General features: G+C 47.0%; 1 protein-coding gene and 1 pseudogene across 2 annotated transcripts in view; one reads left to right on the forward strand and one right to left on the reverse strand.

Annotated features, from left to right (window-relative positions):
* The window catches only part of STK35 (serine/threonine kinase 35), a 102,010-nt gene that overhangs the window by 9,093 nt on the left and 74,919 nt on the right, over positions 1-17,998 (reverse strand). The window lies entirely within an intron of this gene.
* LOC107522502 (large ribosomal subunit protein eL27-like) lies at positions 1,772-17,434 on the forward strand (annotated as a pseudogene).

Here is a 17,998-nt window from a genome sequence, read left to right on the forward strand (position 1 = left end):
GACAGAGAGGGGAGAGCAAGATAGACACCTATGGACTTGCTTCACCGCTTGTGAAGCGACTCCCCTGCAGGTGTGAGCCGGGTGCTTGACTGGGATCCTTACGGTCCTTGTGCTTTGAGCCACCTGCGCTTAACCCGCTGCGCTACCGTCCAACTCCCTCAAAGTATAGACTAGAGATAAAGAAATCAAAGGGAAAGAGGGAAATAGGGTTCAACACTGCTTCACTGCTCTTGACGTTTCCCTCCTGCAGGTTGGGGACCAGGGCTTGAACCCGGATCCTTGCGCATTGTAACATGTGCACTCAACTGGGTGTACTACTGCCTGCCCCCCCCCAAAATATTGTAAAAGATCATGTCCCAGGGGAGTCGGGCGGTAGCACAGTGGGTTAAGCGTATGTGGCGCAAAGCTCAAGGACAGGCGTTAAGGATCGCGGTTCTAGCCCCCAGCTCCCCACCTGCAGGGGAGTCGCTTCACAGGCTGTGAGGCAGGTCTGCAGGCATCTTTCTCTCCCCCTCTGTCTTCCCCATCTCTCTTCATTTCTCTCTGTCCTATCTAACAACAACGACATCAATAACAACAACAATAATAACTACAACAATAAAAAAAAGAAAGAAAAGACCAAAAAAAAAAAAGAGCATAAAAAGAAAAAAAGATCTTGTCCCTAGTGGGGAGCCCACAGAAGGTGTGTGTGTGCATACACACACAGTACGTCTATCACTTGGTGTAATGAACCAAGTGGCTTAGGAAATCCGGGTTCTAAGTGAACTCTTCATCTTATCTCAACCTGCTATATTTCTGGAAGAGGTGTATTATTATAAATACGTCTCCTGCCCAATCCATAATACTGTTTTGTGAGCAAGCAAGAGCATGGATGTGAAAGAACTTTGAAAGCAGTCAGACCTGTGGATTAAATGTTTTCCACACAAGAGCTCATATTCTCTCCTTGTGAATGGGTCAAGGTGCTAGCTCAAAAGGCCACTGGTGAGCACTTCTAGGACAAATCAGAAACCCAATGTTGTGCTGACTCTCAGAACCATGTTTTTGAGTCTGAGGCAGCAAATTGGGACAAATGTGGCTTCCCTGCAGAGGCTTCTTCTCCTGAGGTGAGCTCTACATGGATGCTGAAGACTGCCCTGCCATGTGACAGCCCTCATGGTCCTCCCTCTGCAGCCAGCTAGGACACAGGGGCCAGAGCCTCTTCCTGCCTGGCTCCACTAGCTGCTCCTCCTGCAAGAAGGGCCATTGCTCCCCAGGGAGCAAACTAATCTCTGCTCCAGGCAGCTGACCAGGCAGAAGGGGTGGTGGGGCTCTTCAAAGCAGCAGATCAGTGGGGGACTGGCAAAAGCTGAATTCAAAGTCTGGCAATTTAAGTCCTCATCTCTCATGCCGTTGGTGCCTATGAAATTGTAATATATGGTCCAAATTACAGGCTAAATGGAAAACCCCTTGGTGCAAGGCCAAAGAGGAGATGTGAGAAGGATGGGCTGACAGAGGGTAGGTCTGTGGGGTCCTGCAGCCCCTCCCAACACGCACACCAGCTCCCTTACTCTGCTCCACTTGCCCCTTCTCCCCTGTGATACACCTGACATATTCATTGCTCATTGCATGTATAGCATGACCCCCCACATCCTACCAATGGCATCTACCTGCAATGCCCTGACCCTGTGTGAACACATGTGTTGCCAGGAAAAGCCAAGCCTGCACATGTCAGCCCAGGTGCCTCCCATCTGGGGCTTTTCAGCCCATGAGCAGCCTTCAGCTTGTTTAAGAATGGAAGTTGGAGGAGCAATGCTTCCATCTGCCTCACTCCTTCAAGGGGAGACCATGTCTCCAAGCTCCTGCCCCCAGGAGGTGAGTCCCTACTATGAAACCTGTCTGTCCGTACTCCCAGAGTGTGGGAAGTTTCCTCCTTCCTTTCTTCCTCCCACCTTTCCTTCTTTCTTTCCTTCCTTCCTTCTTTTCTTTCATCCTTTCACATCAGAGCACTGCTCAGTTCTGGTTTATAGTGATACAGAGAATTGAATCTAGAGCCTTGGAGCCTCAGGCATGAAAGTCTCTTTGTATAACCATTATGCTGTCTTCCCCCACCTACTCCCCCTTTCTTTCTCTTTATATATCATAATTTTTTTTTCATTGCCACCAGGGTTATCACTGTGGCTTGATGTCAGCATGAAAACCCACCACTCCCTGTGGCTATATTTTCCTCTTTCTTTCTTTCTTTCTTTCTTTCACTTTGATAGAAACAGAGAGATTGAAGGGGGGAGACAAAGATGAAGAAAGAGAGACACCTGCAGTACTGCTTCACCACTCATGAAGCTTGAGCCTGGATCACTGGGCATGATAATATGTGTGTTCTACCATTTGTCCCTGCTTAGGACTGGCTTTCCCCCTTTCTTACTCCACTCCCCCCTTTTCCTCCCTCCCAGTGAGAGCTCAAATCCTAGCCTCTGAGCCTGATGCTACCAGAATCAATATACAAACACGTACGACCTTGAACTCTACATGGACAAGGAGTGTTGGCTCAGGAATGTAGCACTGGCACAATAGAGGCTCTGAAAAAAAAAAGTTGAACAGATTGTTTATGCATCTATGACAATTCAACAGGTATTTATGGAGTGCCTACTCTGCCAAGCTCTGTGCTAGGCATCTGTAACATTCTATGACTTAGATGCCAGCAGTAACTCCCTGGTGCTCCCGGTCTCATGGAGGAGAGAAGTAGACAACTGATGCAGGTGAATGTTATTGAGACAAGAACACAGGGGCTGTGGGGCTGCTGGGGGAGACAGCAGGTGACAGCCTGGAGCTGGGCATCTTCATAAACAAGAACCTGAGCAGCCACACAGATCCTGACTTCAAAAGGCTCCAACCTTGGTTTATTATTACTATTTTATTATTGTTTTGGTTGGCACTAGGGCTTCACTACTCCAGGCCATTTTTTTTTTCAGAGAGAGGAGCACCAAAGCTTCCATTAGTGTGCTGAGACTAAGCTTCAACCTGGGTCGTGTGCATGACAAAGCAGGTGTGCCATCCAAGCAAGCATCTTGCTGGCACAGAAACTTGGCTTAGTGCTCTGCTGTTGCTGTCTTAAAATACCTAATCAGTTCTGAACAAGAACCCCGTATTTCAGCTGCCACTGAGCAATGCAAATCACCACATAGCCTGCGCTTGTTCATGTGGGTCACCCAATGAGACCTGAGGGGCTGCGTGGAGGGAGGGGGATGCAAAGCACTGTATTCCAGGTAGGGGGTAGAGCATGTGCAAAGACTCGGAGGTGAACGAGTATGGACCATTCTGGAAACTGTAGTACACTGGACCAGCTGAAATGTGGAGGGCATAGAGATGCTAGGGAAGCTGGCAGGTGCTAGACTATGAAGAGCATGCCCAGGAGTTTAGACTTTATCCAGAGACTGTGTCAGGTGTCAACTGTGAGGAGGCCTGCAGGTCTGAATGGCATTCAGGAGATGGCAGCCAGTGCTGAGTGATTAATTGGACATGGAGGGAGAACGTGTACCAACGTCTGCGTTTATCCAACACCTTCAAACTGAGAGCCCTAGGGAGCACTCCCAGGAACCTGGGCACCATGGCCCTTAGATCCCAGCTTGTGATGTTTCTCAGCTTGAGTGGGGGAGGCAATACCCCTGCAGGGAGAGGCTTGGCTTCTGCCTCTCTTCTCCCAGCTCAGACACAGTCTCCAAATGAGCTTTCTGTTTGGAACTTTAATATGTTAAAAATGACTGGAGCCTGCTCTGCCTCCCAGCTGCCTGATGCTTCAGAAGCCTGCTACCTCCCCGGCATAAGAGAGGGAGAGGGGCTGACGGTACAAGGGACGGGAGCTGATGCCACCTGAGTCCCCAAGGTCAGACTGTTCCGTCCCTGTGGCTCTTGGAAGTCAAGAGTGTCAAAGCCAGAAGAAAAGTTAGCTGCCATCTCCTCCAGCCTCCTACTCATTTCATAGATGGGAAACAACTAGCTCCAGTTCACAAAGGAGGCAGAGCATCCTGGGCTCTTTCTGTCGCTGGCATTGCCTCCTACTCCAGACAGTTAGGGGACACACAGCACCAGGTCACAGGAAGTCTCGGGATGCATTCTGGCTTCAAGGAACAAAAATTCTTAAAACCAAATGCTTTACTTCATGAATTTAATGAGATGTCAGAATGAACCTAGGCTTCTGTGCAGAGGTGATATGTGAGTAGAATCCCCAGCCCAAAAAAATTTTATTTTAGTTTTTGAAAGGGGTGAAGAGAAAGAGAGATGAAGTGAAGAGACAGACAGGGAGAGAGCAAAAACACCACAGCACTACTTCGTCATCCATGGAGCGAACCCCTCCTCCATGTTTTCACATGAAGCTAGGGCTTAAACCCAGGGGCTCACACACTGCAAGGCCTGTACTCTACCCAGGTCTCCAAATATTTTAAGCAGTAGAACTCAAAGTATGGTCCCAAGACCAGCTAGCATCAGCATAGCTGGGAAACTTGTTTGAAATCCACATTTTTGGTTTTGCCCACTAAATCAGAAGTTCTAGAGGTGGGCTCTAGCCAACTGTGTTTTTTTTTTAGCAGGTGATGTTACTGTCTGCATAAATTTAAGAACCAGTGCCTGAAACAATAAAGGTATTATTTGTTATTCCACAGAACAGGAAGTCCCTGGTATGTTATTCTAGCAATCTGATGGCTTTGTAAGGACTGAGGTTCCATGTGCTCCTTCACCCTTAGTGCAGGCTCAGCCCCTCCCAGTCACAAAGCAGGCACCTCCACTAACAACTTCACCAGGAGCCTCAGTGCACAGAGGAGCTCCAGGTCTGTCTCCTGACAAATCTTTTTTTTTTTTTTTAATTTCTTTATTGGGGGATTAATGCTTTACAGTTGACAGTAAATACAATAGTTTGTACATGCATAACATTTCCCAGTTTTCCACATAACAATACAACCCCCACTAGGTCCTCTGTCATACTTTTTGGACCTTTACTCTCCCCCACACACACCCCAGTCTTTTACTTTGGTGCAATACACCAACTCCAATTCAGGTTCTACTTGCGTTTTCTTTTCTGATCTTGTTTTTCAACTTCTGCCCATGAGTGAGGTCATCCCATATTCATCCTTCTGTTTCTGACTTATTTCACTTAACATGATTTTTTTCAAGCTCCATCCAAGATGGGCTGAAAATGGTGAAATCACCATTTTTAATAGCTGAGTAGTATTCCATCGTGTATATATGCCACAACTTGCTCAGCCACTCATCTGTTGTTGGACACCTGGGTTGCTTCCAGGTTTTGGCTATTACAAATTGTGCTGCTAAGAACATAGGTACACACAAATCTTTTTGGATGGGTGTGTTGGGTTCATTAGGATATATCCCCAGGAGAGGAATTGCAGGATCATAGGGTAGGTCCATTTCTAGCCTTCTGAGAGTTCTCCAGATGGTTCACCATAGATGCGGGACCAATTTACATTCCCACCAACAGTGCAGGAGGGTTCCTTTGACCCCACAACCTCTCCAGCTTTTGTTGCTGCTAACTTTTCTGATGTATGACATTCTCACAGGAGTGAAGTGGTATCTCATTGTTGTCTTTATCTGCATTTCTCTGACAATCAGAGATTTGGAGCATTTTTTCATGTGTTTCTTGGCCTTTTGGATCTCTTCTGTGGTGAATATTCTGTCCAAGTTCCCCCCCCCCCCGTTTTTGGATGGGGTCATTTATTTTCTTGTTGAGTTTGACAAGCTCTTTATATATGTTGGTTATTAAACTCTTGTCTGATGTATGGCATGTAAAGATCTTCTCCCATTCTGTGAGGGGTCTCTTGGTTTGGGTAGTGGTTTCCTTTGCAGTGCAGAAGCTTTTTAATTTGCTATAGTCCCATAGGCTTATACTTGCCTTAGTCTTCTTTGTAATTGGATTGATTCATTGAAGATGTCTTTAAACTTTATGTAGAAAAGAGTTCTGCCAATATTTTCCTCTAAGTATCTGATAGTTTGTGGTCTAACCTCCAAGTCCTTGATCCACTTGGAATTTACGTTTGTGTTTGGTGAAATATAGTAATGCAGTTTCAATCTTCTACATGTTTTAACCCATTTTGTCTAACACCATTTGTTGAAGAGACTCTGCTTTCCCCATTTAATAGTCTGGGCACCTTTGTCAAAGATTAGATATCCTTAGGTGTGGGGGCTTATTTCTGGGCTCTCAATTCTATTCCACTGGTCAGTGCCCTGATACATCTTTTAGCCAATGAGAAAACCATTCCTAGAACCACCCCACCTACGCCTGCTCTCATAGCTCATTGGTCAGAAGGGATGCATGGGTCTTTCTCCAACCAATCACTGGTCAGCAAAGTGGAATTATTGTGATTGGTTGGGAGCATCTCCAGCCACAGAGAGAAAGCAGAGTATTGTGATACAAAGATTTTCTAGCCCCTCCAGCCTTCAAGTCCTGGTTCTGCCATCCACTAACTGTGGCCTTGAAAACTTCTCTGAATCTGTTTCCTTACTTGCGAAATGGATATAATAACATCTATGTATTAGGACCACTAGAGGTATTGAATGGATTCTGATTGTAGACTAAATCAGAAAACACCTAACAACATAACAGTTTGCTGTGGTTGGGAAGAGAGCTTGGGTGGTAGAGCACAGCACTTGGATGTCTGAGGTTCCTGAGTTGATCCCCAAGTGCTGCAGCGATGCTGTTTTCTCTCCCTCACATAAAATAAAATGAGTCTTTGAACAGTGCCTTTTAAAAAAGCATTTGTTAAATATCATACACAGTTTTCATCCTGGTTTTCAAATTTATCTTCCTTTTATAAAATTTGCTTATAGGATTTCAGATCATCCAGTAACAGCACAGAGGGTACTTCCTTGCTGCCCAACCATATATATATATATTACTTCATTATAAGAGTTTAAATAATTTACTGAATAATTATTTTAATTTATTTACTATTACAATCAGTGGAACAATGGATAAACTTGGAGATACAGTATTTTATGTGTGTGTGGGTATACACATATAGGACAGAATCCTAGGAATAAATGTGTTGGGTTGAAGAATTCAGGTACTTTTTTTTTTATTTAACCAAAACTGTTAAGCTCTGACTTACCATGATGCTGGGGATTGAACTAGGAACCTTTAGTTCCTCAGGCTTGAAATTCTTTTTGCATGATCATTATGCTATCTGCGCAGCCCTCCTGTATGTGCATTTTTGATAGCTAGTATCATCACATAGTCCTCCAGAGTGGTTATATCATTGACTCTCCCACAGAGTGACTGCTTCCCCAGCCTCACCAGAGTAGACACCATTTTCTCAACTTCTCCTACCCTTGTGGCCAACAATGGAGACTTGCATTGTTGCATTCATTTGCCCAGAAAGAAATAGATCCAGAGGGGTGTGTTCACCTGCCTGAGGGCCATCAGTGAACTCTGGGTGAGAGAGATAAATACCCTCTTCAAGTCTGAAACAACATTTCCCAGTTCACAGAGCACTTCCCCTCCCATGGATGCAGCTGCCAGTGGGCTTTCACTCTCAGCAGCTAGCATCTGAGCATTGCATTCACTTTCTCCAGTCACCAATGACAGTGGGAGTATAAATACTCCAGCCCCCTTGCTCCTAATTGGAACCATTCCAAGATGGAACCCACACAGCCTCCAGAGTCCTGCTGCAGGATTGACCCAAATGGCAATACCCTTACTTGGCTTTAGTCTATTTTTTGACTTGACTTCCCATCCTCTACCAGCCCTCCTGGGGATGCTTCATAGTAGGATATGGAGTGCATTACATTATATTACATAATATCCTTTCTTTAATTTCATAAAATCCAGGATGGCAGAGGACCTAGTAGAGGTTGTATGTTGTGTGGAAAACTGAAAAATGTTATGCATGTACAAACTCTTGTATTTACTATCAACTGTAAAACAATCCCCCATGAAAGAGATTAAAAGAAAGCAATTCTTCCTCCTCTCTCCATTTCTCTGTCCTATCCAACAATGATGACATTAATAACTACAACAACAATTAAAAACAAAGGCAACAAAAGGGAAAATAAATAAATAAATAAATAAATAAATAAACGGGAGCTGGGCGGTAGCGCAGTGGTTAAGCGCCCGTGGCACAAAGCGCAAAGACCGGCAGAAGGATCCCGGTTCAAGCCTTGGCTCCCCACCTGCAGGGGAGCTTCACAGGCGGTGAAGCAGGTCTGCAGGTGTCTGTCTTTCTCTCCCCCACTCTGTCTTCCCCTCCTTTCTCCATTTCTCTCTGTCCTATCCAATAATGATGACATTAATAACTACAACAACAATGAAAAACAAGGGCAACAAAAGGGAAAATAAATAAATAATTTTTTTTTTTTTTTTAAAAAGGAAAGAAAGCAATTCTTGTCTTGGCACCTGCCCCTGGGACCATAACTGAAGACACCTTCCATAGTCTCTTTCATGCTTTCCTGTCATTCCACTCATTATCAGACAAGAAAACAGGTTGGGGAGGTGACTAGTTGGAAGTTGCAGAGCTACTGAGTTGCCCAGGTGGGGACTAGTACTCAGGGCTCCTATCGCTTCATCCGTGTTCTTCTGTCAGAAGGACTGAAGCTTCAGCCTGGGCTGAGAATGATTTTGTCACTTTCTCTTTCTCACCTCCTGAGTACAGTGAATCTTTTACAAACACCTGCTGTGTGTACATCTCCACATTATGGTGTGTCTGGGTCCCTGGGCCTCTGCCTCATCTTGTCTCCGAAGTGATTATGCTGTCTGATACTAAAATCAGTTCAATATTTCATGTCGGTCACATCCTAAATGCTGAGTTTGACTATTATTGCAGCAGACAGACCATAATACATTTATTCAACATACCTTGAGTTAGGACCTCTTGCATATATTTGCATGCTATTTGCATCTATTTTATTGGGCTGGAGGAACAAAATATCAACAGATATGGCTCTTGAGTCAGGCGGCCAAGGAAGGGGGTGAGGAACAGCCAGCTGGGCCTTGCCCAGGGGGTCTGCATTGAATCGTCAGTTTAGCAGGGTCTCCCTCTGCTCTGCCAAAGCGCTTGCCTGGGCAGGAGCTGTGTCTTTCTGTGAGTCTCAGTTCACTTCAGAATTCAGTACTGTTGGGGCTGGGGTGGTACCCCCTCTGTATCCAAATCACCCTCCACCTGTGCATGTTACCCCAGACTGTGAGCTTCATGAAAGTCAAAGTAGTATCTGTCCAGCCAAGTCAGAACTACTGAGTGCGTTAACAAACTAGCAAGTGGGGCCAGAGAGTTAGCTCACCAGGTAGGGCATTGCCTTGTCATGCACATAGCCCAGGGTGGAGCCCTGGTACCACATAGGAGGTGCCACTGGTACTGGGAGAACTCCTGTTACTATGATACCTCATATTTTCTCTCTCTGTCTCTCTCTATCTATATCATCTCTATCCATCTGAATGAAAAATCAGCAGAGGGGCAGTGAAATCGTGAGGCCCCAGCACCACCAAAGAAAGCAAAAGAGCAAATGAGCACCTGGTCTGATTTAGCTTTCCAAAGCACAGTTCCGATCCTGTTTCTCACTTGCTCAGAAACTCGTGGTGGCTTCCTAGAAACTACAGGAGAAAATCCAAGGCTCCATTCTGGCATACAAAACCTCTCACATCTTTTATTCCAACCGTATGAGACTACAAACCTGAACCACATACGAAGGTGCCAGGCCTGTGGCAGTGAGTCTGAAACTTGGCCCAGCGAGTATAGAGGTGCTCTGTCTGCTGGCTTGAGGCTCACAGCTTCCACTCCCCCCGCCACCTCCAATTTGTACACCTGTGTAGGCCATGCTGCAGTCTGGGTCTTGTGCCTTCTGCCAGGGCAGGCAGGGAAGGCACAGAAGTGATACGGAGAGCCTGCCTGGGAGGGAACAATGGCCAAGAATCTCTTGGTATCTGCGCGCCAGGAGAGTGGAGTTAGCACTCAGATGGCAGCTTAAAACAGCAACTTGCTGTGCATGTGGATGAGCGAGCTGGGCAAAATTTGGAGTCTACTCACCTTTCCAACGCCTGGCATTCATCAGCTGGGCTAGTTGGAGGCTGGGGCTAGAATCCAGCTCCTTCACTCTTGTTGAAGGAGGTAGCAAATCTTGGCTGCACTTCCCTAATTTGTCCAGGAGGGGGCGAAAGCATCCATGGTAACGGGCACCTGAGCCTCTCCGAGTTTCTGGGCAGGGAGTCTAGTGTGTCTGCCCTGTGAGCCAGGCAGGGGTGAGTGTCTGTTTGCATCTGCAGAAGAGGATCTGAGCATGTGGTCGAGTGTCCAGAGTGAGGGTGTGTGTACAGTGCATTTATTCCCACCTTCTTGTTCATTCACAAGTGTCTGTTAAGTGGCTCTTTGCTCTAGGAGCTTAAGACATAGTAGGCTGGGGAGAAGGGTGACAAAGGAGAAGGAAAGAAAAAAAAAAAAAAACAGCAAACAGAGTGACCTCCCAGGGTGCTAAAGGTGACATCAGATGTGTGTGCTAGGGATGGGGTGGGGGGAGATTCATTTAGACCAGAAGGACAGAGTGCACTCCTCCAAGGAGGTTGGCACCAGTAGGAGAAGGCTCTATTAAGCAAAGAGAGCAGACCACTCCTGGCAGAGGGAGGAAAGAGAGCCTTGGGCTGCAGGTGAGGTCTGTAGGTATTTGTGAGGAGGCCCCCATGACAGCCTGGGCTTGGAGCAAGGAGCCTGGCAGGAGTGCTTTGTGAGGGCGTGCTGACCCGGGGCAAGGGGACAATGAAGGGCAGCTCTGAGGTTCTTGGGCCAGACAGGCCTGGACTTTAAAGTGGGAGCAGCTGCTGCAGGGGCAGTTTTACATTTTATTTTTTTAATATTTTATTTATTTATTTATTTTGGATAGAGACAGAAGTTGAGAGGAAAAGGGAGATGGGGAGAAAGAATGAGAGGTAGGGGAGTGAGAGGGAGATAGAGATCTGCAGCACTGCTTTTCCAATTATGAAGCTTTTCCCCTGCTGGTGGGGACCAGGGGCTTGAACCTGGGTCCTTGTGCTCTGTAATGTGTGTGCTCAACCGGATGCACCACCATCTGGCCCCCTAGTTTTGTTTCCTTCCTTCTTTCCTTCCTTCCTTCTTTCCTTCCTTCTTCCCTTCCTTCCTTCCTTCCTTCCTTTCTTACTATTTAAGAACAGAGAGAAATTGAGAGGGGAGGGAGGGGTGGAGAGGGAGAAAGATACCTGCAGACCTGCCTCATCGCTCATGAAGTGTTCTCCCCTGCAGGTGGGGAGCAGGAGTTCAAACCTGGGTCCTTTGCTTATACCGGGCACTTTGTGTATGGCACTGTGTGCACTCAGCCGGGGACACTAGCACCTAGCCTCCCGTTTTCCATTTTAAAGGCCGGTTTCTGCTCCTAGCTGAGACCAATCTTCCTGCCTGCTCTGCTTGGGGTCAGCTGCCTGGCCCCCTGCTCCAGGGTTCCGGGCAAGGTGTTCACACGTGTCCCATGTGGGAACCATCAGTCATAGGTGGATTCTACCCACAAAGCTCTCTCACTATGGAGACAGACTCACTTGGACCCTTTATTCTGGGAGCCCAGGAACCACACCTGGGTGCCAATTTGCAGGTCCCCTGGGCATTAGCTCAGATGATGCCCCAGGGCCCCAGATAACACCATGCACTCAGCATGTGAGAGAGCTGAAGTTCAGCCCCGACCACGAAGTCCTCCAGCAGATGCCAAGCAGCAGGGATGAGTGACCTTGCCAAGTCCAGCCCAGACTGCGTGCTCACATGCACAGAAGGTGCTGCTGCTTTCAGCCTGAGCACTGAGGTACGGTGGCTTGCAGCAAGACACAGCTGGACCCAAGGCCCTGCCCCACCCTTAGCAGCTGTGCGAGCTTAGGTAAATTGTTTGGCCTCTCTGAGTCTCTTGTTTTCATTTGTGGAATAAGGACACTGACCTCATCACAGACCCCTGCAAGCGTCAACCCGGCTTTGACCTAGCACGTTATGATTGGGCCCTCCTCAATCGCTATCGAACACGCCATGGCCGGTGCGCCGCTATGTTCCATCGCTGGGGAGCCAGAGACAACCCGAACTGCCCCTGCGGCTACAGACAGACTATGACCCACATAGTCAACGACTGCCACCTCTCCAGATTCAAAGGAGGTCTCGTAACTTTACATCAGGCTCAACCTGACGCTGTTGTCTGGCTACGGAAGAAGGGCAAACGCTAGAAGAAGGACACTGACCTCCCACTATGGAGTACCCTCATAACACCCAGATGTCATAACACACACTTATGAAGGACCTCTCAGACTGTAGTCAGGGATGAGGCCTGAGGGCTGTGCAGTATAGGGGTCTTTGCTTCATAAGATGGAACATGACCTAGAGGTCCACGCTGGGCTAGTGAAGGGGGAGACGAAGTGGTGTCTGGAGAAATGGGTCGCTATCCCAAGGCTTGGTGATTCTAGGCCCATTATTCTGAGCATGGACCCCCAGACACCCTCCTGGAGCCATGCCTTTTGTACATCTGCTGTGGTCACACCCTGGGCCTTAAGTTACTAAGCCTTGGGAAGCATCAGCTCCCCCTTCCTGTCTCTCTCTCCCCACACCACCACACAGCTTCACCTCCTCAACTATCCCTTCTCCCAGCAAGCCTGCTCTGAAACCCACCCAGACCTCCCATCCCTCTGACCCTTCTGCCTTTCTCTCTTCAGAAGCTAGCACCCCCCACGCCCCCACCACCCCACTCCGTGATCCTGCAGCAGACACTTTGTCAGGTGAGTCTCACTCAGCCTCCTTACCTGTACAAGAAGGGGTGATGGTCCTATTTGCTAAGTCTTGTCAGGGTTCAAAATAACAACTACTACTACTCCTAGGAGACTGGAGGTGGGAGGACTGCATGCTAATACTGCTGCAGGGGGTAGTTTGCTCCTAAGAATATCCCACTTGCCTTCTCTGGCACCCAGGCAGGGCTAGTCTGGGCAGGTGCTGTGGACCCCCTGGAGCCCTTGGCCACCCTTGGCACGTGGTGATGTCCATTGCCATGCAGGAGACCTTGATTCAGGCCCTGAGCCCGAGGTTGGCTGCCCACCAGCTGGCCTGCTATTTCTGAGCTGTGGAGTTGCAGTTTGCCCCCTGGTTCTCTCCTGCATCAGTTCTGGGAGGGAGGAGGGGAAGGGTTTTGAGAACTCCATAAATCGCCACCAAGCTGGAGACTGGAGTATGGAAACCTAATCTGTCTTCAGATTTGAGGACCAGTCAAAGGGTTAGCCTGGCCAAGACATAGAGGAAGTCAGTGGGGGAGTGCAGTTCTCTATATAAATCTGTCCCTTATGTCCACTCCCACTGGAGAGATGACACAAAGGACTCAGAGAGGTCAAGTGACTACACCAAGATCACACAGCAAATAAGGAGACAAAGTGAGGCTTCCAGCCCCTTCCGCCTGTTCCAAGACACCACCACATCGTATGCATGCTAGTGGTTTGTAGTGAGACCCATGCAGACTCAGGTGGTCTGCAGAAATGTCTGTAGGGTCTCGGAGGGGGAGGTGGCAGAGAAGCTGAGTTCATGAGTGGGGTATGATACACCCCACACCCCACTTTTATTAGGGGATCCCAAGGAAAAAGAAGGCTAAGATTTTTTTTTTTAATATTTATTTACTTTTTGTTGCTCTTGGTTTTTTTTTATTGTTGTAGTTTTTATTGATGTCGTCATTGTTGGATAGGACAGAGAGAGAAATGGAGAGAGGAGGGGAAGACAGAGAGGGGGAGAAAATGACAGACACCTGCACACCTGCTTCACCACTTGTGAAGCGACTCCTCTGCAGGTGGGTAGCTGAGGGCTCGAACTGGGATCCTCACACCGGTCCACACACTTTGTGCCACATGTGCTTAACCTGCTGTGCTACTGCCTGACTCCCCGAAGGCTAAGATGTTTTAGAAAAGTTACTGGCCCTGTCAGCACCTTCACTACATCAGTGTGAAAGCTGAGTTCAATGTGGAAGGGACTTGCCCAAGGAGCACAGCAAGGACTGACAGCCAGGGCTTAACCCCTCCCCCACCCTTGGAGTTTCTGTGCTGTCTTCTCTTCAGGGAGGGGCTGGGCAATAACCCGGGTGGAGTAGAGGCCTCTGCAGGCCCTCAGAGCAGAGGAGGAAATGCCGGCTGGCTTCTTCCACATCAGTGCTGGCCTGGCACCTCCTTCCCTCCCATCACGTCACTGAAGCAGTGCATGGCCCTTCCTCGGGGTGTTTGGTGCTTGCAGGAGGCATCATGTTATTTATCAGCTCACTGATTCGGAGCCAGCCTCCCTTCACTGGAAGGCCAGGCCTGGGAGCAGGTGTCTCTGTCCCCCCGCACAGCACTGAGTGAGGCATCTATCATTTTTGCTCACCCCATTTCCCCTCTCCCCTGCCTAACATGCCTGTGACTTTCTGCTGGGAACGTACATTTCCCACACTCCCAGGGGTCTAAGAGAGTCAGGACTGGGGAGATAGCATAATGGTTCTACAAAAGACTTTCCTGGCTGAGGCTCTGAGGTCCCTGGTTTACTCCCTAGCACCACCATCAGCCAGAGCTGAGCAGGACTCTGGTAAAATAAATAAGAAAAGGAAAGGAAAGGGAGTCCAGCTGTAGTGCAGCGGGTTAAGCGCAGGTGGTAATGCACAAGGACCAGCGTAAGGATCCCACCTGCAGGGGAGTCGCTTCACAAGTGGTGAAGCAGGTTTGCAGGTGTCTATCTTTCTCTCCCCCTGTCTGTCTTCCCCTCCCTCCTCTCTCCATTTCTCTCTGTCCTATCCAACAACAACGACAAATAATAACAAAACAAAACAAAACAAAAAAAAGAAAGAAGGAAAAAAAGAAAAGGAAAAATAAAAACAGAAATAAGAAAATTAATTTAGAAAGAGAAAGAGAGATTCAACACATCCCTCAAGATAATTTCTATACTTCTCCCCTCCTACTGAAGAATTTGGTAGTGATAGTAACAGTAATAAGTGTGAGGGAGCTATCTCAGTGCTAGAGCATGTGCTTACATGTATGAGGCCCTAGGTTAACCACCCCCCACACCTCAGCAAAAAAAAAAAAAAGAGTAATGCTAAATTTATTGGCAGTTCCTGCTCACGTGTTTCACACATATAACTTCATTTCATCATTGTGGCAAAGTGCACAGAGTGCCCAGCCACAGGCCTGTGGGAGATGGACTTGCTCCTGAGGAGCAGGCCGGGATATGAACTGAGGCGGCTGGTTCTGGAGGCTTCCTGCTGGGTCACAGGGGAGCCACCAGCCTAGTTTCTTTCTTTCTTTCTTTCCTTCTTTCATTCTTTCTTTCTTTCTTTTTCTTTCTTTCTTTCTCTCTTTCTTCCTTTCTTTCTTTCTTTCTTCTGTTCTTAATTTCTTTATTGGGGGATTAATGTTTTGCAGTTGCCAGTAAATACAATATTTTGTACATACATCACATTTCCACATAACAATACAACCCCCACTAGGTCCTCATGTTCTGCCGTCATGTTCCAGGACCTGAACCCTCCTCCCCACCCCCAACCCCAGAGTCTTTTTCTTTGGTGCAATACACCAACTCTGTTCCAAGTTCTGCTTAGTGTTTTCCCTTCTTATCTTGTTTTTTTTTTTTTTACTTCTGTCTATGAGTGAGATCATCCCATATTCATCCTTCTGTTTCTGACTTATCTCACTTAACATGATATCTTCGAGCTCCATCCAAGGCGGGGTAAGGAAGGTAAATTCACCACGAACCTGAGACTTTGGAGCCTCAGGAATAAGAGTCTCTTTGCGTAACCATTATGCCATTTACCCCTGTTCACACTTCTCACTTTTCCTCATAACAGTTCAATGCCCCCTCCAGGTCCTCCTCTGCCATCATGTTCCTGGACCTGAACCTCCCCTGCCCCCTGCCCCCAGTCCATTACTTTGGTGCAATACACCAGACCCAGTCCAAGTTCTGCTTTGTGTTTACTGTTCAAATTAAAAAAAAAAATTTTTAATATTTATTTATTCTTTGTTGCCCTTGTTTTTATTGTTGTAGTTATTATTGTTGTTGTTATTGATGTCATCGTTATTGGATAAGACAGAGAGAAATGGAGAGAGTAGGGGAAGACAGAGGCGGGGAGAGAAAGAGACACCTGCAGACCTGCTTCACTGCTTGTGAAGCAACCCCCAGGCAGGTGGGGAGCTGGGGGCTTGAACCCGGTCCTTACACCGGTCCTTGCGTTTTGCACCACCTGCGCTTAACCCACTGCGCTACCGCCCGACTCCCTTTTTTTTTTTTTTGGAATTGGATTCATTTCATTGAAGGTGCCTTTAAAATTTAGATGGAAAAGAGTTTTGCCAAAGTTGAAAAGCAAGATCAAAAGAGAAAATACAAGCAGAACCTGAACTGGAGTTGGTGTACTGCACCAAAGTAAAAGACTCTGCGGTGGGTCGGAGGGAGAGTACAGGCCCTGGAAAAGGATGACAGAGGACCTAGTGGGGGTTGCACTGTTATGTGGAAAACTGAGAAATGTTACGCATGTACAAACTATTGTATTTACTGTCGACTGTAAAACATTAATCCCTCAATAAAGAAAGAAAGAAAGAAAGAGAAAAAGAAAGAAAGAAAGAAAGAAAGAAAGAAAGAAAGAAAGAAAGAAAGAAAGAGTTCTGCCAATACTTTCCTTGAAGTATTTGATAGTTTCTGGTCTAACATCCAAGGGGTTTTGAAATCCCCTATTACTGTGTTGCTGTTAATATACTGGAGCCCAGTTTCTTAATCCACTGCTGTAACTGAGGCTGTCTCTAATCTCAGTCATTTGTGACTTTAATTCCTGAGAAGAATGACACAAGGGTGGGAGAACTGGTGGAGCTGTTCACCATGTGGCCGGGCCCTAACATCAGGAAGCTACTAATCTAGTTCTTGTCTGAAGCCTGTCACCTCAGTTCTGTGACATGCCACCCGCCCCCCCCCCCACCACACACACTCTCCCACTCAATTCACCTGTTACCCTAGCACCAAAGAATCTAAATCATAGAAAATAAACAGCTCATCCTTCCTTTCGGCTGTAGGTCCCAGCGGTTGCTGTCGAAACGGGCAAGTTTATGAAACCTGGGAAGGTTGGAGCCGGCCTTAGCTGGATGTCCTTCAGATGCAAAGCCATCAATGCAAAGAGCAGTGATGATGGCACCTCAGACCACCCATATAGCCATGCTTTGGAAGCTGGGATTGACCAATATCCAAGCAAAGTGATAGCTGACATAGGCAAGAAGAAAATTGCCAAGAGGTCAATCAAGTCTTTTGTGAAAGATTATAATTACCATCACCTCACGTCATAAGGTATTCTGTGGATCCCCCCTTGGACAACCCTTGGACAAAACCGTTGTCAACAAGGATGTCTTTCAAGATCCTGCTATTTAGCAAAAAGCCCTTTAGAGGCAAAGGTCAAATTTGAAGAGAGGTATGAGACTGGCAAGAACAAATGGTTCTTCTAGAAGTTGCGATTTTAGATGTTTTGTTTCAGTCACTAAAAAAAATTAAAAAAAAGATATAGAGCTGATGAGTTAGCTGTTGCTGTGAAACAAAGCTCCCACCATGGACAGGGGAGACTTTCACACTTGAGGCTCTAAGGCCCCAGGTTCACTTCCTTGTACCACTATAAGCCAGAGCTGTGCAGTGCTCTGGTTAAAATAAAAATAAATAACTTTGGGAGTCGGGCTGTAGCGCAGCGGGTTAAGCGCAGGTGGCGCAAAGCACAAGGACCGGCATAAGGATCCCGGTTCGAACCCCGGCTCCCCACCTGCAGGAGAGTCGCTTCACAAGCGGTGAAGCAGGTCTGCAGGTGTCTATCTTTCTCTCCTCCTCTCTGTCTTCCCCTCCTCTCTCCATTTCTCTCTGTCCTATTCAACAACGACAACAACAGTAATAACTACAACAATAAAACAACAAGGGCAACAAAAGGGAATAAATAAATAAAAATAAATATTTTAAAAAAATAATAAATAAAATAAATAAATAACTTTTAAAAAAATTTAAAAAAACCAAAAACAGTCTCCCCCAAATTTATGGATTAA

Source organism: Erinaceus europaeus, chromosome 1, assembly GCF_950295315.1.
Source record: "Erinaceus europaeus chromosome 1, mEriEur2.1, whole genome shotgun sequence".
NCBI classification, from domain to species: Eukaryota; Metazoa; Chordata; class Mammalia; order Eulipotyphla; family Erinaceidae; genus Erinaceus; species Erinaceus europaeus.